At 34.3% G+C, this 24,258-nt stretch overlaps 1 pseudogene; it reads left to right on the top strand.

Annotated features, from left to right (window-relative positions):
* LOC123241849 overlaps window positions 1-23,855 on the top strand; it is a 67,820-nt pseudogene extending 43,965 nt beyond the window's left edge.
* The last annotated feature ends 403 nt before the right edge of the window (window positions 23,856-24,258 follow it).

Genomic DNA, 24,258 nt, shown 5'->3' with positions numbered 1-24,258 from the left:
GCAGAATCAGAAACTTTTCAAACATAGAAACAGAAAAAAATCACATCTTACATCTCATTCATAAATCCAAATGTTCAGTGGTTCTTGCTCCCATATTCTCTGTCATTCTTTTGATGTTCAGACACAAATGAACCCTTCAAATTACTTATCTTCTTTACTTACTTTTTCAGAGTAATTTTATTTCTTCCATTCTCTAAAGGAACTAACTTTCTCTGAATACTTGGACAATAAAGAAAAACTTCTTTAGTATGTTCACCTCCTCTAATAGAAAGACTATCCCATAAGTAGAGACAGCTATTCCTTTGATTGTAGATGTAATTTGTACATTGTCATACTTTTTGTCCTCACATGCTGACATTTCAAAAATGTAAGTTGTTCAGGACACAGACAGCTTAGAATTTGAAATAATAAAGGTCTATCATGATCTCAGGTTTTTTTTTTCTAATTTCTGAATGTTGAATGCTATCTCCAGCCCTTCCTTTGAGATAATGTAACAGGAAGCAAAGTAACCAAAAAATTTTGAGATGACTTCCTTGTCCTCCTGCTTATTGGCATTTAAATATCTATTCCTTGCCACATAGAAAGTTTTAAGATACTAGAGTCCCAGGATTACCTTACTTTGCACTATAAAGAGTTTCTTTGAAGAATAACTTGAAGCAGATAAGAGACTCACATGAGAAGTATTTTGCCTTTTATTCAGAAACTTTAGTTTTTTAGTTGATTTGATTTATAAGAATCTTAAATATCTAGGACTTTTAAATTATATTTCTATTAATGAAAGTAAGTTAAAACAATCAATAAGATATCAGTGTATTGGAAGGGATATGTAGAACAATTTTTTTCATATCAATTAAAAATTCAGAAAAGTGTTATCACTAACTTAAGCTCAAATGTCAAATTATTGCTATATTCTATTCATTCAAGAAAACATGAATGAGAATCCAATTTGTACACTTCACTAATTGGCTGGAAAATAAATAAGACACAGTTTCTATACTGGAAAAGCTTACAAAATTACAGTGTCATTGCTCTTTATTCCAAATCCATATTTGGTAACCAAATTCCAAATAGAAATATATACAAATACTTGTGACACAAAAAACAGTTCCTGAGGTGTTTAAAAGAACTTCATAATTGTAAAATTATTACAAAGGGTAAAAGCAGTAAGCAAAGCGTTTTCCTGGGGCTTATGAAGCCCTACAAGAAAATCTGCCACTATACCTTTCTTGCGCAATGCAACCATATCTGGGACTAAGATCATTCACCTAGAAGTAAAGTTAAATTGGACTTTCCCTTGCCTGCTCCAAAACTTCCTTTCTCATAGTTGTCCCTCCTGGTGTCTCCCAAGATCTTTTAGTATACTGGCCAACAATAGATAAGAAGAAATAATACATGTACAAAGATTAGTGTAATACATTTTAGGACATGAGAGTACTTAAGAAAAAAGGGCACTGTAAGAAAAGCAGCATAGAATTGTGACAAGAAATAGATCACTTGAGTTTAGGAGTTCTGAGGTAGAGGAAAGCTAAAGTCAATCAATGTCAATAGTAATTTTAGCATCTGGCAGCAACATTGTGAATCCCAAAGAGTAGGGGAGTACCAGGCTGTCTGAGATGTGTGAGTCAGTGGGATCTGATAATAGATGAGAAAGCAGAATGCTACTCTTTGATTAATCAGTAAAAAAATAATTAAACAGAAAATAAGCTAGGTTAAGTTTAACATAAAAATTGGATTTGATTAATCATGAGGCATAACAATTATGAATGAATCAATACTAGTAAAAGTTTTATTGTGGAAATAATTAAAAATATTGATCAGATATTTTCTTAAATCATTCACATCCATTTAAAAATTCCCATAATTACTGGTTGAAATGTAAAGATGTCATTATAACGACCCCTAGATATAATAATTGTGTTGAATATAAATAATATTTTCATTTGAACTTTGTTACAGAAAAATCAAATAACTAAAAAAAGGAATTGATGCAATCCATTTTATTTTGTGTTAATCTTAAATAAATTAAAATATTGCCCCTTGTCTTTATATTTAATTCTCCTCACTCCTTCTTCTCTTTGCCTTGAACTCTCTATTAAAACAAAGAAAAAAAAATAAAGCAAAAACCAATTAGAGTGACTGTATGTGACAATGTAGACACTTCCAATCTGTTAGCAGAAGAAAGTTATGTTTCATCGTATTTTCATCAAAGCAACTTCATTGTTTTATTATTTACATATATATATGTATATATATATGTATATATATATATATATATATAATTTAGGTTCCTTTCATTGATCTCATTTACATGATCATTGTCATAGTTTATATTTCCCTCCTAATTCCATCTATTTTTATTTATTCAAGTTTATACTATTAAAATAGGGAAAAGGAAGGTAAGTTTTGTAAAGGATACAGGTTGCAAATTAAGTGGCTCACAGAGCTTACAGATGGAACTCAAGGAAAGAGTTCCAAAAAGAGTTTCAGGAAAGTATAAAGAGAGGACTTGAAGACTGGAGGAGAGCTGAGTTCCTGTTTTCTTTGGAACTTGGAGGGAGTACTTCCTGTGAGAAGTTAATGGACTTTTCCTGGGAGAAGCTATTGGACCTGACAGTTGAGGTCCTCAGACCAGCTTTCCAGATTCTGGCTGGATATATCATCTACAGTAACATCTGCTTCTACCTCTTTGTTCCTGATCTGTTTATCAACATTTATTGCTGTTCCACAAGGCAAGCCAACCAGAAAGAGAGACTGTGCCTGTCTGTTTCCAAAGAGACTTTCAGCCTCTTGGTTGTAAGACCTTGGGTGACTCACCACCCTATCTAGCAATCTGAACTATTCTGCCATTCATCCAGACTGTTTTGAGAGTGGCCATAGTCAGGGAAGCTAGTTAGGGATTTGGGGGAAGCAGATAGTCAGTGTAGGGTGACAGACAGCCTCAAGCAAAAGAAGCCAGATTCTTGAGAATCTATCATTTCTGGTGGGAGGAGTAATAGTATAACAGTGCTAGAGTAATTTCCTTGGCCTTCCTTCCCATTCCCTTTCCTTGTTCATATTTATTATATTAAACTCTTTTGTTGTACAAATATAGTAGTCAGATTATATTGTTTGTAGGTTCAGATCTAAAGCCTGCCCTCTTGGGCCTAGCAGCCTGACCAGATAGAGACACTGAAAGTTTCAACTTACCATCTTGAAAAGTATGACAATACATTTTTTTTCAGTATTCACCTATCTAATTTCTCTATTTTAAAAATATATTTTATTTCTTACATGCTAATATTTCAGGCTAAGTTTAATCATAGTTTTAAAAAATGTTCTCCAATTGTTGGGCATTCACTTTATTTCGAGCTATCTACTACCACAGTATTTGTTGTTATGGATATTTTTGTATGCAATCAAATTAAATATTCTTTCTGTTTTTGATTTCCTTTATCATATAATTTTCCCATTTTCGAGACAGTGAGATAGCATGAGGATAAAGAGCTGTAATTGTAGAAGATATGAACTGAATTAAAACACTGTCTTGGACATTTAATAGAATCTCACCTTCTTAAAGTCATTTAATGCTTTCATGTCCTCATCTGTAAAATGGGGAAAACAATAGTAACATATTAGGAATGTTGTGAGACTCAACTGAGAAAACCTATGCACTTTGCAAACTTCAAAATGCTATATATAAATGATAATATTGTTCTCATCATAATTTCTACTATTATTATTAATCATTTATGTCAGTTTCCAGGTCATGAAGTAAAATTTTGGAGTTGTTTTCACTTTCCTTTCTCTTAACATTAGTGATTTTAAAGGAAGCATCCAAATGATGATTTAGAGTCTAGAATTCCTTTTTTTTTAACAATAAAACTATTGCACAATATACCAGGGCTGGAACACTACATCCTTTTATCCCTCATCAGCAAAGGACTACTCACTGGACTCATACATGTACAATAGACTGAATTCAGTCCTGGAGTAGCTTGGACTGTGTTGAAAACTGATCAGATTTTCTTTCCTTATATTATTTGTTTCACTCACTCTTATTTTGGTACCCTGTCTGATCTACTTAATGTCTAGTTTTTGGTTCATAACTAGGTTTTCTCTAAAAGTGGAGAGAAATTGGTCCTTAAAATATAATATGAAGCAGGCAGGAGATAGACATTTATTTCCTAAGCACAATTTACATTGCACAGTAACTTATAGCTCCTATTATATGCCTTATTTAACTGAGACTAAATGGCCTAGAAACTTGCACCAATCCTTGTCCTTTTTTTTGCCATTGTGGTTTGACCTTGGATTATTGTTTTAGAGTAGCCTGGCTTCTGAGATGGACAACTGGACTCCATAGTGTTTCATTCTATCACTTCCTACCTCAAGTTCCTAAAATCAGAGAATGATTATTAAAATTGTGTCTATAATAAAAAAGTTACTAATAAAAATTCCTGGATTTGAGGTTTTAGATGAGATCTAAAGGAATCTAGAGAGGCTAGGAGATAGAGATGAAGAGAATGAGCATTCCAGGACTGAAGGAAAGCCAGTAGAAATTAATGTAAATAGGAGATGAAGGGTCTTGTTCAGAGAATGGTAAAGATACTGATGTCACTAGATCACAAAATACATGTACAGGAGTAAATTCAGAAAAGAATGGAAAGGTCGAAAGGGGTCCAGTTATGAAAGACTTTAAAAGCCAAACAAAAATTTTTATATTTCGCCTAGAAATAATAGAAAGCCACTGGAGTTTGTTGAAAAAGGAAGTGGTATAGCCAGATTCATACTTTAGGAAGGTTACTTTAATAGCCGAGTGGTGAATGGACCTAAAAAAGAAGGATCTTGAGACAAGTAGAACAAGCAAAAAACTTTTATCATAGTCCAGGGATGACGTACTGAGAGAATATAGAATAGCTACAAAGTCACAAGAGAGAAGGGAGAGGATAATATCTCTTGTGATTAGAATTGACAAGACTGGACAACTGATTAGATGTGGGGTAGGAGTGGGGGTGAGAGAGTCATGAGTCAAGGAAGACACTTGGGTTGCTAACCTGAGTAACGGGGATGATGGTGGTATCCTCAACAATAATAGAAAGTTTAGAAAGAGGAGTGATTTGGATTGGGGGGAAGGGATGATTAATTCAGTTTCAGATAGTTTGTTTAAGATGTTTGTGAGACATCCAGCTTGATATATTTAATAGGTAGTTGGAGATCAGGAGAGAAGTTATGGCTAAGTAGATCATCAAATCCTTGACTGTATTTTGAAAAATTATGATATATACAGGGAAGGAAAGAGGGTCCAGGACAGTCTTAGGGGACATCTCTCATTAGTATTTGTAGACTGTATGAAGATTCAACAAAGGAAAATTACAAGGTTGGATTACAAAGATAGGAGGAGAATCAGAAGAGAAGGCTGTCAGGAAAGCTGAGAGAGAAGATAGCATTAAGTAATACAAGGTGAAGAATAGTATAATAATCTGCAGGAAGGTAAAAAAATAATGATGATTTAGAAAAAGTTATTTGATTTGGAAATTGAGAGAAATGTAATAAGTTTGAACAGAATTATTTAAGGTTAATGATGAAGTGAGAAGCCATAATGCAGAGAATTAAGAAGAGAATATAACAAAAAGGAAATGGGACCATATATTGTAAATGGCCTTCTTACAATGGATAGCTAGTAGGGATGGATGGATGGATCAAGTGAGGAATTTTTTAAGAATGATGAAGACATGGGAGTATTTGTGGTCAGCCAACAGACAGAAAGAGATAGAAGATAAATGAAAGCCTAGATATGCTTAGACAGACCATTCTGCTGGAGAACACAAGATGGGATAGGATCACTTTTGGAAGAAGAGTTTGTTTTGTGAAGGAGAAAGTTTACCTTTTCATATATAACAGGGATGAAGAAACACATAGTGGAAGAATGATTTGAGATGAGAGGAAATAAGAATGACTTCTTGAGTAATGTACTCAAATTTTTGAATGAAATATGTGGCAAGATTCTAAGCTGAGACATTTGGGGCAGAAGAGACATGGAAGGTTTGAGGAATAATGAAATATTTGAAAAATCGCCTGTGGTGATTGGGATAGTAATTTAATTAGTGAGGCATACAATGATTCCCGAATAAAGCCTCAATTGAAGTTGTGTGACAAATATTTTGGGGATCCAGTCAGCATAATTTAAGGATTTCTTTATCTCTGGTAAGTAGCAGTTGAGTAGGAACAAAAGTAGTAGATAGTGGGAGCAGTACAAGACTGATGCTTAGAAGGACATTACTAGAGAAGAAGGCATGAGTCTTAAGCAAAAAGTTGAATTGTTCATTAGGTTCAGAGTTGAATTGTCAGAGACAAAAAAGGGGAAGGAGTAGAAATAAGTTAGTGTAATTGCCTGGGAAAGAGAAGCTTACTTCTCCATTGATTGTGTGTGCATATGCACACATGTGTGCAAAAGCTCCTTAATTTCATGTCACCAAAATTCATTTATGTTTTTGGTGATCTCCTGTAGTCTTTAGTTTGCTAAGAATTTCTCCCTGGGAATATTAGTCAAAAATAGCTCCTCTTTTCTTTATTTTTATGACATGAACTTTTACATTCATGTTTATGACATAGGTAGTTTGGTCGATACCTAATTTTTTTTTCAAATTTCCTTTCAACGGTCTCATAAAATTTGTTTAGAATGGATTTTTTTCTCCAATTAATTTATGTTCTTGGGTATTTCAAATACTGTGTTGCTGGTTTCATTCATTCCTGATGATTACTTATTAATTATTTTCTCCTAGGTAGGCTACTTTTCAGTTTATGAAAAAATAGATGAATTGAATTAATTTATTTTGTTTTTACGTCACAAATATTTGTCACATATTTGAATATAGCATTAATTTAACAAAGAAACAAATTAAGCAAAACCAACTGATAGCATCTTCACATCTAACAGATAACATATTATGTTCCTTTTGTCCCCTACCTCTCTATATAAAGGAAGTTTTTTTTTCTTTACTCTTCTTTGAGGCAATAGTAGGTTGTTAAAATCATTCCACTTTCATGTTGTTTTCATGTTTTTATTTTCATTGTTCTAGTTATTATATATATATATATATTTCTAGATGGAAGAAAATCAACCTAATGGTTCAGGCATAAGGTAGCTTTATATTGTTCTTATAGTTTATTAGAAACATAAGTGATTCCCAAGTTACCAAAATACAAAGTAATTCATATGCAAGTCATCTTGAGACTCATCTCAGTACACAAAAGCAATTTTAAATGTTTTTCTTCAAAGTAGAAAGCATAATTATTACATTATTACTTTTTGAAATAAATTTGGGACATGAGGTATCTGTCAGAAAAGTCAACAGAAGAACATTTTAAAAATCAATTTTTTTAAAGAAATAAAGTTACTTGGAAGTTTCTGTAGATTAAAACTGCTTTCTAAATGTTTAAAATTAGGCCACCACTCATGTTATTGAGACTGGATATAGTTGTGTCAAACACACTGCAACTCTTTAATATTCTAACTGAAAAATTAAAGATTAGATAAAGGTGAAAGTTTGGATAGAAAAGAGGCTAGAAAAAAAGTTACTTGCTATCTAACTCCCAATGAAATTTTGAGACTTCAAAACAACCAAAGCAAAATCTAGTAGGTGATAGGGACCTTCAAATTCAGTTTAGTTCATTAATGAAAAACTGATAGTGATATGTATACAAAAAAATAGGACAGAAACCTTGTTTCAAGGAAATTACATTCTAATGGGGAAAATTAGAAATTCAAATATTCCATTAATTTGTCGTATTAATAGCACACAAAGATATAATTATTTTCAATTGTCCCATATAACGTGAGTTGGCTGTAGACCAAAAGGTCAGACCTATACTTAAGGTTAGTGTTTGGGAAACCTTTTAATGAAGAGGAAAGAGTGATTTCTGGATCATTCAAATTTAAATCCCAACCATTTATCCTAGACATTTTGTCATCTTCACTATTATTGCCAACTTCTCTACATTTGGAACACCCTCTGAAAACAGACTTCTAATTTTTCTGGAGTGAAAAACCACTTTAGCTTTGTAATTCTATTCTTTCTTGATCTAGAAGATTGAGTAAATATAAACTCAATTAACCAGCTCTATGTACCCCAGTCCCCAAATCCAACCCCACAACAACATAAAAGCCAGTTCTGGGAATTTTGTCTTCTATCCTGCTGTTGCTGCCATTTTCCATCCTCACATTCTGACTCTTGTTCTGGGAAAAGTAAAGATCAGTTCAATGTTTTCTTCTTCAGAAAAGGGCATGAAAATTTTCATGTCTCTACTTAACTATCTCTGTGACTCCTCAAATCAAACTTCCCTTCTTTGCACGTTTGTGTATGTGTATTGTGTTGAAAGCCATCCAGCAGCTCCAGGAATCTGATAAGGGGACAGTTTAGGTGAGAAATAATGAAACTGGAGACCATCTGTCTGTCAGCTCATGGCTGCTGCTTCTGACTGGCAATGAGCTTAAGATTTATTTTATACAGTATTCAACAAAATCCTTTTTCACCCAAAGCCCAAAGAAGTTTCACAGATGCGCAGAAACAGAATTGCCTCATTATTGATATATAGTTTTACAAAGAATTTTCTCATGAAGATAATGCTGGATGAGAAAAAGTCCCAAGGTTAAAAATGAGCCTCACTTTATCTAAATGTGGAATTTTGCCTGAGCTTGCCACTCCGTGACCTTGGGAAGCCTGGAGCAGTTAGAGAGATATACCCACAGCTGCAGCTTTACTCTGCTGAGTGTAAAAAGGCTGTTAACTCATTAAGTGCTGGTTTACTAAGAACTTAAAGCTTCCTAGAAAATCAGATTATAATGCTTTCCAATAAGAAAAGGTGTGGATCATAAAAGGAATCAAAGAGAAGAGTTTCAGATTTTTATCTTAGATAACCCATTATGTCTGCTTCCTTATATGCAGTGCAGAAAGATCACACACACAGTGTTACCTGCCTTTGATCTTATAATGGGATCCAGATAAAATATCTATTAAAGACTATTTCTCTCATTGACTTCCAATTATAAAATGAGCCTCCAAGAGGGGTCAATTGTTTTGGATTTAGCCAACCAGCTGGTAGCCCAGCTTTACAGGGCTTAGGTTACCAGGATCAATCACAAAGCTGTATCAGTGGCTGTATTGATCATGATGGGAATCCAGATAAAAGGCCCTATGCATGACCCTATTTCTCCAATTGGCCTTCCACAGTATTCTTTCCATTTTTTAATGTGAGCTTCTTGAAGATAGGAACTGTCTCTCATTTAAATGTATGTTTCCAGTCCTTGTGAAAAAAGTGCTACATAAATGGATTTTGATTCACAAATTTGATTAAACAAATATTTTCAGGTGTTTTCTCTGTTTAGAATACTGTACTTGGTACAGAAGGAGAGGGAAAGTCTAAATAAGATAAAATCACTGCTTTTATGTAACTTTCAATTCAGTAGGAGATGATACATAAACAACTGTAAACACATTTGTGTATATGTATGTAGTCTGTATGTGTGAGGGATGAATGAGGGAACAATCACTGTAATTGAGGGGTCTCCCTATGAATTCTAGAGCTAACTATTCCCGAATGAGTGCCTGAAATCATATTATTAGCAAAAGGAAAAGGTCTATAGCATATAAATTGTTTCTACTCACAAATATATATAGATATAAATATACTTATATGTATACACACATATAAATATATACACTCACATATTTATTTTTAAGCTTCTACCTTTTCTTTTTAAAATAATTTTATTCGTACCTGTTTATTACCTAAATTTTACTCTGTGTCATTCTTTGAGAACCATTCTCAATTAATGTGATATAAGTATGTCACTACATATTTATTTGAATAAATGCATGAATAAACAATTACTAAGCACATAATATGTACAAAACACTCTGCTACATGCTGGAAATACAAATAGAAAAGTTAGATAGTTCCTGTTGCTAAGCAAGATGGTAATGGGGTGAGGTAACATATATGAAAAGGTTTCAGGAACAAGAAATATGGAAAGGTCCTTTGGTCCTTAGATAGATGCTAATGCTTCTTTTTTAATGTAATCAGTTTCTGATTTTGAATCTTTTGACAGTGCAAAGAATTTTGGTAATAGGAACTTTTTTTTGTCTTTAAAAACTATTATCATGAATGTCAAAGATTACAGAGAGATCAAGGAAAATGAGGATTGAGAAAAGATTGTTGAACTTGGCAACTATAAGATTACTGATAACTCTGGAGAGAGTAGTTTCAGTGGAATGATAAGATCAGAAGCTATAGTATAAAGGGGTAGGAAGAGAATGAGAAGGGAGAAAGCAGAGATACATAAATTTAGGCAACCTTTACAAGAAGTTTAGGTACAAAGAGTAGAAGAGATAACAGATGATAATAAAGATGGAAGGAGGAAGTGAAAGTTTTTTTTTAATGGTTGAGGAAGATATGGATATACTGGTAATAATTAGATAAGGAACCAATATGTAGGGAGATGGGATTGAAAAGAATCATTTGAGTTGATAGAGGGGTTATGTTACCTTTGATAATGAGTAAGATTACCATATGTGAGGTAGAGGTAAAAGAAGAATTAGTGGCAGAAGGCATGATATGAAATAAGGAGAGGGGAGAAGAGGGAGCTCATGACAAATGGCCATATTTTTCCTTATAAAATATGTGCTAAAATTATCAGATGAGAAAGTGAGGTAGGTGAAGTCATGGCAAGTTTGAGGAGAGATGAAAACATTTGGAAAAGCTGTTGTAGAGAGTAGGATAGTGAGTTAATGAAGGAAGTATAGCAGGATTGCCTCTTCTCAGTGAGTGCCAAGTGAGGTTGTGTAACATAAATTTGTAGAGGACCCAATCAATATGGCCAAGTCATTTTCTCTGTCTTTCAGTAGCACATGTGTAGTAGTAAAGGTAATGCATGATAGAAGGGATCAAAGACTGAGGATTGGCAGGGTACAACTGATTAGATAATAATGGATCTGGGACTAAAAAGAAGAGAATGTACAGCTAAATTGACTCAACAAGTCAAGAAAAGGGAAAAGGGAGAATGTGTCTAGTACAGGGGAGATGCCATGGGAGAGAGATGAGTTATCAAATATTCATATATCATTGTGGACAAAGAATAATAAAGAATTAACTTAATAAGTGGTTGCTCCATTGATTGTTTCTGAAAACTGACTCTTCTTATGATTTCCTATCCTACAATTATAAGAGACTGTGAATCTCCCTAATTAGTACATTGCTGACTTCTGGGAGAAGTAATGGGAAAAAAGGGGAGTAACAAAACATGTCAATTATTTGTTCAATGGATGACTTTAAAACCTATTGACAGTACTTCATTGTTTCTCAACAGTAGCATGGAAAAGCCATTTTTTGTTTGTTTTGTTTTTTTTCCCCCAGAAGTGATGATGGTTTAATGTCCAAAAGTATTAGTCCAACATGAAGTAAAGTGAATGGAAAGCAAATTACTCGCCCACCAGGAGTAAGATTCCATCAAGAGAAATTCCTCTTGCTTTATTTTTTACTTTTTCTCCCTCTCTCTATATCTTGTCTAGTACATTTTCCAGCTTCAAGTCTGATTATAGGAACTTCTCTTTGTCTCTCTTTCTGCCCTCCCTTTCCCTCTGCTCCCATCCCCTTCTCTTCCTTTCCCTTCTCTTATCTTTTTTCTTCTCTTCTCTTCTTTTCCACCTAACTGATATATTTCTGATGTTGAGGTTTCATATATGGCAGATCTGTGTCAGGAATGATTTTTCTTGTTTTTCATTACAAATTATTGTCAACTAGCAAGCATAAGTTTCAATTAATATCTTAGATTATTAGTATTTTTGTCAATGACCTTACATCATGGGAGACTGAAATATGTCTGAAATTCATGTTAAACAGAATCTAAAACTTGGTAGTGTGGGATAGGGAAAGGAATCATTTTGATTTCATCATTCCCTTGACAATGTGAAAAAGCTGATGAATTAAATAATGTAGCTTAAAGTTGATGGTTTTGACCCATACTTACCACACATAGTGAAAATCATCCCACTGCTATTTGTGACAGTCACTACTAGCTATATGCAGCCAAACTTGATTAATTTCTTGCTTATGAAGCTGTTTTCTCTGAGCTTACATCAACTCTGTTTTCTGTCTCCAAGCCTGCCCTTTTACCTAATAAGCAGCAAATAAAGGAGGCTTTGATGGAAATTAACTGTGGTTTTAGATGTGTGTTGAAGGCTACTCTTATCACAAATCTGAAATAGAACCTGAGCCCATTCTGGAAGAAACTTTGGTAACTCACAAGGTTGATATATGTCACAATATTCAGTATCTGCAATCTAGTTTTAGCTGGAAAAGTTTTGAATTATTTGAGGAATGTGAATAAAAATAAGTAATTTAGCATTTTAAATCATGAAAATAAATATAATTTTAGGAAAAATATGGAAATTAAGTACTCTGCTTAACAATTTTATATGAACTTAAATGCTAAATTATGATTAAAATATTCTTACATTGGGAAAAATGTATTTTAACAAATGAGTGTACTTGTTATCTGATATTCCCCCTGGCATCTGTTCCTGCCTCCAAGAAACCTATTCTGGCATGTTCCTAAGAATGATCCAGATCCACTGGAATCTGAGAAACTGTTACTTGCAGCCATCCAGGCTAGGGACAAGTAAGAGAGTTAGTCAAGGCAAGTTGCCTAGAATTTCAGTTTTCTTGGACATCTTAATGATGTATAATGTAGTTCTCTTAAAAAGGCGAACAGAGCAGAATAAAGGGTAATTTGTCTTAAAGAGTTTGTGTTCTATTTGTAATAATTATGTGTAGGAGATTATTCACGTAGTTGCCTAAAGAACCTCAAATAATGAATCCTACATCTGCTTTTGAAAAGCTTCTTTTAAATTTACTGGTTTCAAGCTAAGAAATTGTCTCTAGCTCCAGTGCAACTTTCAGAGCAATATAAGATTATATGTTTTCTGTAACGTACACTGAGTAATCCCTTTATTGTAAGGTCAGATTTTTTTTCATCTTTTAGTTGGCCACATTAGTAAACTATTTAAGAACTTCAAAACCGTTAAGACCTTGCATTTTACTATGGAGAGTTCTCTTGGTAGTTGCCTGGGTTTATGATACCATCTACAGAAAATAATTTAATCCAGTTGAAACTGTCCTGTACTGGGAAAGAAAATAGTGGAAGTCAAATATCCTTCCTAAACTATGGAAATGATGGAAAAAGCCATGTTATGAGATGGGAAAATATTAACATTCATAACCAGGACTAGGAAGAATTTAGTCCTTATTTTAAGTGTGAAGATTTTTGTTTTGTTTTGTTTCATTTTTATTTCTGAAAGATTTTGGTATCTTTGGTACTAAATTTATAGTAGCCACCAGTGGTATAATTTAATTTATTGTTGCATCTCTGATGCTCAACAGAGTGACACAGAAGAATAAGACAATAGAGGTTTAAGAAATGTCAGTGTGCTAACATTGGATAATCTGCTATTTCTATTTTTTATCTGCTCTTTGCTGGCTTTGCTACCATAAAGGAAGGATAATAAAGTGTATTCTCCAAATCAACAGACATGGAAATTGACTGAAGGAAAGACAGAACTTGGGCAGAAACATATGCTCACAACTCATTCCTCATGAATGAGCTGGAGAACAAGGAAAACAAAAGACAAAAATGGAGCACAGAGTAAAAATGCAATGGTGAGTTAATGAGAGAATGGGGTGAATCTTACAAAACTTCAAAGAAATAAAGACTTAGAGCTTGAAAAGAAACCATCTAGTTCATCCCACCTACTGCCCTCAATTGTAAGTTAAGTGGTAGAATCTGACCTAGTCAGAATTTGAGCCAAGGTTCCCTGACTCAACCGTTAAGATTCTTGCCAGTATACTACACTATTTTTCATTTCTTCTCTTATGTTATGAGCCCCACACTTACTCCTGATAATGGTGATCATCACATGGCAAAATGCATGAATTACAAATGCTGGGCTAGATGCTGGCAGAGGAAATATAATCTTTATTGAAAAAAATAGGGGCCAGTCCACAAGTTCTTGGGATGGAAGGAAGGGAATAATATTATGGTAAAAGCATAAGACTTTTTTTCTTATGGAGACAGTTCATCAAAACTATTGTTTCTAAAGTCCAGTTCAGAAATTTTCTGATGGGCCTTTTCAACAGCTTCTGTGTTTTGCTAAGGTATTCACCAGAACTCTTATTTTTAAGGGTAGTCTGTGTAAGGTGTCCTGGGTCAATGCATTGCTGATAGTATAGAAGTCTATCATATTCGATTGTGCCATAATGTACCAGTTTCTGTGTACAATGTTCTTGTCCCAAAGGCCAGGATCTTTGGGTTTATGAGACATCAGCTTGCTGAAGTCATTTGCCCCTAGTCTATTCCATTGATCCACCTGTCTGTCTTTTAGTCAGTACCATGTTTTTTTGATGATCAGTGCTTTACAGTACAGTTTAAGATATGATACTCCTAGGCCCCATCCTTCACATTTTTTTCTGTTATTTCCCTTGATATTCTTGATCTCTTGTTCTTCCAGATGAACTTCGTTATATGTTTTTCTAAATATATAAAAAAAATTTTTGGTGGTTTGACAGGTATGGCACTGAATAAGTAGATTAATTTGGCATGATTGTCATTTTTATTATATTAGCTCATCCTACCCATGAACAATTAATTATTTTCCAGTTATTTAGATGTAGTATTAATTGTGTGAAAAGTATTTTGTAGTTGTGTTCATATAATTTCTGTGTTTTTAGACAGATTCATAAATATTTTATATTATGATTTCAAATGGAGTTTCTCTTTCTTACTTTTGCTATCCTTGCTTCACTCCTGATTTTATGGGAAGGCTTCTAACTTGTCATCATTGCAGATGGTTTTAAATATATATTGTTTGTTACTTTGAGGAATAATCATTCTATTCCTGTACTTTCTAGTGTTTCTAAAGGAATGGAAATTACATTTTGTCAAAGGCTTTTTCTGTATAAATTGAGATCATCATGTGAACTCTATTGGTTTGATTACTGATATGGTCAATTATGTGGATAGTTTTCCTAATATTAAACCATCCTTGCATTACTCATATAAATCCTACCTGATTATAGTGTATAATCCTTGTGATAATTTGTGGTCTTTTTGGAAGTATTGTATTTAAGATTTTTGCATTTATGTTTATTAAGGAGATTGGTCTGTAGTTTTCTTTCTCTGTTTTTGGTCTGCCTGGCTTTGGAATTGATACATATTTGTGTCATAAAAATAATTTTGTAAGACTCTTTCTTTACTTATTTTGACAAATAATTTGTATAGTATTGGGATTAGTTGTTCTTTTTATGTTTGATAGAATTCACTTGTAAATTCATCTGGCTCCGGGGATTTTTTCCTAGGAAGTTCCTTGATGGCTTGTTCATTTTTTTCTGAGATGGGATTATTTTAGTATTCTATTTCTTCCTTTGTTAATCTAGGCAATTTATATTTTTGTAGCTATTCACTTATTTCACCTAGATTGTAATATTTGCTGTCATATAATTGAGCAAAATAGTTCTTAATAATTATCTTAATTTCTTCTTCATTAGAGGTGGAATCACCATTTTCAGCTATGATACTGTTGATTTCTCTTCTTTTTTTGTTAGATTAACCAGTACTTTGTCTACTTTATTTGTTATTTTCGAAGTACCAGCTCCCTGTCTTATTTATTAGTTCAATAGTGTTTTTTTTTTACTTTCAATTATATTAATTTCTCCTTTAATTTTTAGGATTTCCCATTAAGTTTTTATCTGGGGATTTTTAATGTGTTCTTTTTCTGATTTTTAAGTTGTAATCCCAATTCATTGATCTCTTTCCTCTCAATTTTGTTGCTATAGACATTCAGAGATATACATTTTCCCCTGAGTTATGCTTTGGCTGTATCCTATAGGTTTTAGTAATATGTCTCCTCATTGTCATTCTCTTTAATGAAGTTCATAATTGTTTCTATGATTTCTTTTTTGACCCACAAGTACTGAATTATATTATTTAGTTTCCAATTACTTTTAAATTTACCCTTCCATGGATCCTTGTTAAGTATAATTTTTGTCATATTATGATCTAAAAAAGTTGTATTTATTATACCTGCTGTTCTGCATTTGTTTGCAATGTTTCTATACCTTAGTACATAGTCAGTCTTTGTATGTATACCATGTACTGCTGAGAAAAAGTTATATTTCTTTTTATTCCTATTCAGTTTTCTCCATATGTTTATTAACTCTAATTTTTCTAATATTTCATTCTCTTCCCTTACTTCTGTTAAGAGTATAGAGGGGGAACCCTAAAGATGTGTTAGTTTGCTAGTCTGAGTGTGTGTTTGAGCCTAATTGGGTTACTCTCCTCCTTAACTCTGAGAGTTTCAAGAGGTATATCCCTGTGATGATATTGAGAACAGAGTTGGACAGGAACCAGTATTCAGATAAAGGACTTCTATGGGATATGTTGTAGACATTTTGCCAGGGTTTAACCAATTTGCCTGGCCCCCAGGAAGTCCTCTCTGGATGCAGTTCCTGTCAGGGAGATAGTAATAGTGGTCAGCTTCGGGTTTGGTATAACCAAAGTTTATTAGAAATATCTCCATGAATTTTCCCTTTCTCCCTCACTTTTTCCAGTTATCGTCCAAAGAAATCTTATCTGACGCTATTGTATCTCAATAGTGTGGTTTTTTAACACAGGATCAAGGAAGGGTCAGGAGAGAGGCACTAGGAATCCTTATTCTCACACAAAAGGAGGTATGGGGTCTCTTTGCCTTAAGCCAAGCCAAAGGCTTTGGCCTGAAAATGTTCTTTTCCCCTTTCTATATTCTGCCTGCTAACTTAATCTAATGGCAGGTAGCAATGTCTTTTTTTTGTTGGCACAGAGAGGATTAATTGTCTTCAGGCTGGCTTAGCATGCTTTCTGGGCCAAAACCCCTCCAGCCATTATAAACTGTTCAGCTAGCCTCTTTAGTTGTTATTCAGGAGAAAACAGGTCAAATATCAGGTTTTCAAGGCACAAGGGCAAGGTTGGGAAAATACCCAGGTATAAAAGGATTTTAATCCTGAGGTGAGATAATCATCCCCCATTCACCCCCAAATCCAACAATGAACTCCCCTCTCAGTTCTTTGCCAGAAACCCTTGCTGTTCTTTCCAACTGCCTCTCCTGTCACCCAGTTCTCTCCCTTTGCAACATTCCAAAAATCCTTCTTTGTGCATACTTCTACTATATTTCTCTCTTATTTATTTTTCAATTGGATTTATCTAGTTCTGAAAGGGGAAGGTGGAGATCTCCCACTAATATGATCTTAAAATTTGTTTCCTCCTTGAGCTCCTTTAATTTTTCCCTTTGAAATCTAGATGCTGTGTCATTTGGGGCATAAATGTTTAGTAATTATATTACTTCATTTTTATAGTACCTTTTAACAGAATGTAATTTTCTTCCTTATCTTTTTTAATTAGATCAATTTCTACTTTGGCTTTGTCTGGTATCATGATTGCTTCTGGTTTTTTTGTTTTGTTTTGTTTTGTTTTGTTTTTTACTTTAAATGATGTATAATAAATTCTGCTCTAGCCATTCACCTTGAATCTGTGTATATCACTCTGCTTCAAATATATTTCTTTTAAACAACATAAAGTAGGATTCTGGTTTTTAATCCACTCTGCTGCTTCCTTTTTATTGGTGACTTCATGACATTCACATTCAGCATTATGATTACTAACTGTGTATTGCCCTCCATCAAATTAAACCCTTTAAATCCTGCTCTATTCCCTTTCTCTCTGTTCTTCCTCACCAGTGTTTTGCTTTTTGTCATCCCCCACTTCCCACTTCCTTCAATTACCTCCCTCTTCCTTTGTCTTTTTCCCCTATTACTTCTCTGTGGGATAAGATATAGTTCTATACCCCACTGAGTATACTTGTTTTACTCTGAGCCCTTTACAATGAGAGTAAAGTTTATGCATTGCTCGTCACCACCTTTATCCTCCCCTCTCTGAACAGATTTTCCATGCCACTTTATGTTATATAATATACTCCATTGTATCTCTCCCTTCCATTTTCTTTCTGTGCAACCTTTTCTTTTAGCCCTAGATTGATTTTTTTACATATCATTCATATACATACATATCATATCATATATACATATATAATTCCATATCATTACATTTACATATACATCATATCATCATAATCAGCTTACTTCCTGGATTTGTTTTCAAGGTCAATTAAAAATATTATATTCTGAATGTTGTGGGGGTGCTTGAGGTGAACCCCCTGGATTCTGGAATGGTACCCTTTGCAAGAATGCAAGGCACCAATACTTGGCTTAGAAATAAAAAGAGTAATTTATTAATTTAGAAGGTAATCTTGAATCTGGCCAGCAGGACAGCATAGGTGGAAGACTGCCTCCAAGAGGACACCAAATCTGAGGTCTTTACAACAGTTGATACATGTGTATGCACTCAGACACAGTATGTGTGTGTGCATAGGGGGGTGTTGGGCATCTGACTGGGGTCTGCCTGAAGACATAGGGGGTGACCCTCATAGTTATAGGACAGATGGATGTCTAAGATACAATCTGATGGGGTCAAGGAATAGCCTTAAGGTGTATCTCTCTGTCCATCTCAAATTTAAAGGACAACACAAAGAGAATTTTCCATTCAGGGTCTTATTGGGAGTCGAAACAAAGGAATTTCCTGTTTACAGTTTGGCCTAAAAAACTTCTATAATTTGGCGGTACAATGGCCCATGCTAGTTACATGTTATTGCTTTCCTTTTTTGTTGTTGTTTTTTAAGGAAACATTTCTTTTTGACTCATGGAGAAATGTTCTCTTTCTCTTTAAATTTCTATTTAATTTTCAGGGAGTTCATTTCTATGGTCATATTTAAAACTGACTGTTCAAAGATATTCAATCTCCTTTCCATTTTTCTCTATTTTAATATTTATTTAATTTAATTTATTCTAGTGACTCTTGTAGTCCAGGAAAATCTTTTCTCTGAATCTCCTTTTGAGTTTCTTGTAGAGTAAATTCTCTTCTCTAGTGATTATCCTTTGTAAAGTCCAAGATACTTCCTTTCTCAGTGTAATATATCCTCCTGTTTCTTCATCTTTCTATCCTCATTTTCTTTGTTGAGTATCTATGCTTAGGTCACACTCTGCTCTTACACTCCTGGATGATGTGGGTATTACCTAATTGATGCTTGGTGTGGTGATTAACAGAAGCCTCCACCTTCAATGGTAATTATTTGATCTTGTTTCTTACTTGTGGTTCTAATCAAGCTTTACTGAAAGCTAGATTTGGCCTGTGGTTATTTTTGTGCTGAGTTTTGTTGAGGTCTACATGGTTATTGTTTGAATGAGGACTGTCAGAACACTGGGTAGGTCACAGAATACCTGTCCAGGGTCTTTGTTCTATGTCCTATTGTTGCTGAGGCATCAAAAATACTCTGTGCCTTGCACTACCTTTAGTTTTCTTTGTCATTATTCCTTCTGGTGCACTTTTAGAGGTTTATTGGGGTGTCTGTAGGGGATCTCAGAAAGCCTAGGTTCTAACCTGCCAGCATCTTACCACAATTCTAAATATGTGGATTTACAAAATATTTTTTAATGCTTAGCATTTTAGATTCCTTAATTAATAACATAAAATATGGTACATAAAAAGGCTATTTTGAGGTTTTACTCTTTAACTTAACTAATTATAATTCCCCTTTGCTTTGCTCTTTTTCTTTTTCCAGAACTAGCCAATCAGAAAATATTAGAGATGGTATAAAATACCTACAAACCTCATCAAACATGCATTTTTAGCAAATAATATAATACAGAGACATTTGAAAGGCCTTTTAAGTAACATAGTTTGTGCTTTTCATTTTGAGTAGGATAATACATGAATAGCACTGTTCATCTCATGCATCATTTGGCTCACAGTAGCTTATAGTAAACTATCCCCCTCCTTTCAAAGTGATAATTGAAATAGATACAGAGTAAGTGAAGGAGGAATTGTATTTACTACAGTTTATTTGTGAGCCAGTTATAGCCCAATAGTAACATGCTTTTCTTTTCTAATATTAGTTTATACTGTCATTTAGTTGAATTCAGTGTCAAAATGTATTAAAAGTGTTGTAATACTCATATATTTATGCTAAAAACATCCCCAGCGATGGTCAGTCTTTAGAAATAATTGACAATATAATGAACCCTTTACTAAACTACTTTTTTAGGAAGTCAAGAAGCATCAATAATTATGCCACTTCTCTTGGAGGTGCTCTGGAATTTCTAAGGAAGACTACAAATGAATAGGTAGTTTATCACAACTGGTGATAGGAAAAGAAAATGCTATTGAAGGAAGAATGTGAAATGGTTTGTTTCTTAAAAAGGTAAATTTAGCAACCAAGCTCTTTGGTCTTCCTTTTGACTTGGGGAAATGGAAACAAAGCTGTTGACTAGATGATTTTTAAGATCCCTTTAAATTATAATATTATATATTTCAGGAAATTTGTGAACATAAGAAGAGTAATGAGTTTGCTTCATGTTTTCCTCCTTCTATTCTTTCTATTCCTAGGAAGTCAACTCTTCCATTAAAGCTCAAAGGAGGCAAAGAGAATTACCATTTTAAACCAGCATATTATGTCATTGTACTTGCATTTTCATAGTCAATCGAAATGTTTAATTGTTTTTCTAGCATTTACTAACATTAAAAATAATAGAATTCAATTTTTAGCAATATAAAGGAAAAGTTGCTGTTCTGCCTTGAAAGTAAAGTGATTTCAATTTTTGTTCTTTTATTAAATTATTGATAAACTAGCACTTATAGGATGAAATTGGATCATAAAAATGTAGATTACTTTTCTTGTGAATGGAGGAGATATAGAAAATGTAAAAAATAACCATGGGAGAATAGTAAACACTAATGGAATGATAAATATTCCTCTTTTTCCCCCAAAAGAAGAGATGGTATTAAGATCATTAGTATTAATTATCTTAAAACAATCCTAATTTTCAGTCCTTCCTGAACTGTTGCTAACAAAGCTGTAATCTGTCTTGAAAACTATAGCTTCTTCATAAACAATGGAAAATGTGTATAATCCCAAAACAGCAATTATCATAGTAGGAAGGAAAGATATCAAGAGAGCTAAAGAATAGAGAATGATGCAAGAAGAACACCCAAAGGAAACCTGGAAGTTGTAAGGCACAGATGTCACCTTTCTTTTGATTGCACACATCTGCCCTGGCAATGAAAGAACAATGTTCACAAGGAATCTATTATAATAACCTTGTAACTCTGTGGGCTTAAAGTAGTTGAATTTGAATGACATGGAGTATCATTCAAACAGTATAATTGTGAATCATAAATGATTGTTTTTAAAACATTTTTCAGTCTTCTATGTGATTGAAAGAAAATAATTTGCCATAAAATATCACTCCTAAAAGCCTATCTACCAGTTCCTGGCAATTTAGGCATGATATGAGAAAGAAAGGAGAGAGATATTCAACAGTCAACAACAAAAAAAAATTGACAGCCAAACAACTTAAGGATATGTAACAAGGATAGAAATTAAAACAGCCCTTCAGTTGATTGAGCTGAATAAGTTAACCAAAAATCTGAAGGGTCCCTCCCAAAGTTCTCCAGACTTCTTTATGTGCAGATAATGAGAAAATAACATCAGTAATCTCAGTCTTTAGTATCCAGAGCCAACAAAATTTTAAGGAATGTCTTAATACTTTTGAGCATGGAAGGGAATAATTGGAAGAAGAAGCAAAGATAACCTGAATGAATGTTTAGATAATTCTCATTAAAATGTTTTACTTGGAATTCACTTTTAGTAAGGAACTTCAATAGAGATTACTTCAATAATTAGTAAACCCCATTTCCAACCTGTGTTTACTATGTAAGTAGAAGGATCTATTAAACTTAAGATGTACTAAGAAGTTACATAAGATTATAGGGAAATAGAACAATGTCATTGTGGAAACATCACAGAGAAACGAATCCTCTCCTATTCATCTGTAGAAAAACATCAAATACTTTCAGAGTCATCATCATTATCCAAGAAAAAGCAAGTCAAGCTCAAGCAGGGAGGATCATCAGGCTCAAAACAAAATTCAGATCATAGTAATGAATCATTTAACTTCAAAGCACTCTCTGGAGGATCAAGTGTTAAATTTGGAGTTGCTGAAAATATTGCAAATTATATAAAGAGCTGACACATATCCCTTGACTTTAGAAGAAATTTTGAATGAAACCCACCATTTGCACATAGGGTTCATGCAGAAAAAAATGACTGATAGTTGAGGCATTAGAAAACCACCCCAAAATTGAAGTACTGACTGAAAATATGCCTTCAAGCCCAAGCACAACCTTGTTATAAAAAGTAAGGTAATCTGACTGGGTCACAAATGCAATTTGGGTGTGAGGAAAGATAAAAGGGGAAAGTAGGTGATTATAAGGTGATTGGAGAAGAAAAGAAGGTAAGGGAAGATATATAGGAGATAAAGGAAATGGGGTATGGAGGAGAGGGCAGCTCAAACAGGTTTATTCCCAGAGGCTTGAGACAAAGGATACAAGGAGGAAATTAAGGCCAGTAAGAAATGTTTAGGTTTTGGCTGGAGGGTTTCTCTTGTTAGTTTCTAAAGTCCCTTGAGGGAGGAGTCGAGAGGGCCCCTCCCTGCCAGTCAAACTGATGGCTGGAGGAAGTCTTGGGTAGGTACTTCCTGCCAAGATGGATGCCCCCAGGTCTCTCAAGAAATAAAAGAAAATGAGTCCTTCCCTCATTAGCCCTTCCCTCAATTTTCGATACAATGATTCACCAGAGGCTTGAATAGGTAACAAGGGGATTTATTAATACCAGGGTCAGTCAGAAGGGGAAAAGGTTTAGGATTTTCTAAATGTTGCTAGGGAGAGGGGTGATGGGGGCAGGCATGGGCCACAGGAGAGGTTTAGACTGAAAGAGCCTGAGCTCCCAGTTGGGAGATTTGACTGCCTTTTAAGTAAAGTCCTTATTGAATCACTAAAACTAGGGGTAACTTATTTGAGGATACTCTACTTGTCTATAGAAACTAAAACCCACAATGTTCAATCACTAAGCCTCCCTTCCACCTAGGGCCCAAAGGAAAATCAGGGGAAGGGGAGGGATGTATATGGAGAGATCAGGGAGAGGTCCAGAGAAATGAGATAGATTTAAATTTCCCCAAGACAAATAAGCACAGGCCAAGGCTGAAGCAATTAGGCCAAAGCCAAGCCAAAAGGCCGCAGCTAATAGGCTAAGCCAAAGCAAAGCCTCCAGCCACAGTGAAAGCCAGAAGGAAAAAGCCCCCTCAGTTGGAACTTCACCTCTATTTATAGTTTCAAGTTTCAACTGACTTTCTGAAGATTCTAAGATGTTTAACTGACTTTTTGTGACCATTAGAAATTACAGAAGCAAAAAGTTTCTGTCAGCCACCTTGCATTACAACCTGAAGAACCAAGTTGCCTCAGCTCCTAGACAAGCATGACCAGAGAGGCTTATGGGGAATATTCCTAGAAGAATTTGAAGAGGGCCTGCCTTATTCCCAGAAAGCAATCAAGGTTTTGGGGGACCAGATAATCTTTGTCACTCATCCTGAGGAGAAGATCCTTTTTTCAGTGATAAGAGCTGTCTGTCAGTTCAAAGTGGATGACTTTCAAAAACTTTGGAGTAGAATCACTGGATTCTATAGATGACGAGAAGATTGAAGAATATCTGAAGTGACGAGTATTTCTTCTATGAAGAAAGGAGTATAGACCAAAGAAAGTGGCACCCATTCAGAGAACAAAGAAAGCAGTCTTACAGAAGCAAAGATTCAAGACTTACAATGAGCACTTGTCTGGAGTCTTGTAGGGTTACTTTGACATTGCTCCTAGCAAACAAAGGGCTCCCCTTCTGATCATCTGTATTCAGGATCTCAACTGAATATTCATAGGCTGGTGTCAGCTGGAAGGTGGCCTATCCTCCCTTGACTAAGGAAAGGAAACAGGTTTACAGGTATCAGCCTCCTCTAAGCTTGCTTAAAGGTGTCTCCTGTGAAGAACAGAAAGGAGATCAGCTTAGGTGGTTTATAGTATAAGTAGAGGGGAAGAATGTGAAAGAAGACTGGAAAGAGAAGATGGGACCAGGTTGTGATAGTCATTAAAAACAAAATGGTAGATTTTATATTTAATTCTGGAAGAAATTGTGAAGCATTAGAATTGATTGAGTAGTGGAGTTGGAATTGAGGGGTGAGACATGATCAGACCTGAAATTT

The sequence above is a fragment of the Gracilinanus agilis genome, chromosome 3 (genome assembly GCF_016433145.1).
Source record: "Gracilinanus agilis isolate LMUSP501 chromosome 3, AgileGrace, whole genome shotgun sequence".
Taxonomy (NCBI): domain Eukaryota; kingdom Metazoa; phylum Chordata; class Mammalia; order Didelphimorphia; family Didelphidae; genus Gracilinanus; species Gracilinanus agilis.
The sequence above is the reverse complement of the archived record's forward strand: the minus strand, read 5'-3'. Positions and strand labels throughout refer to the sequence as shown.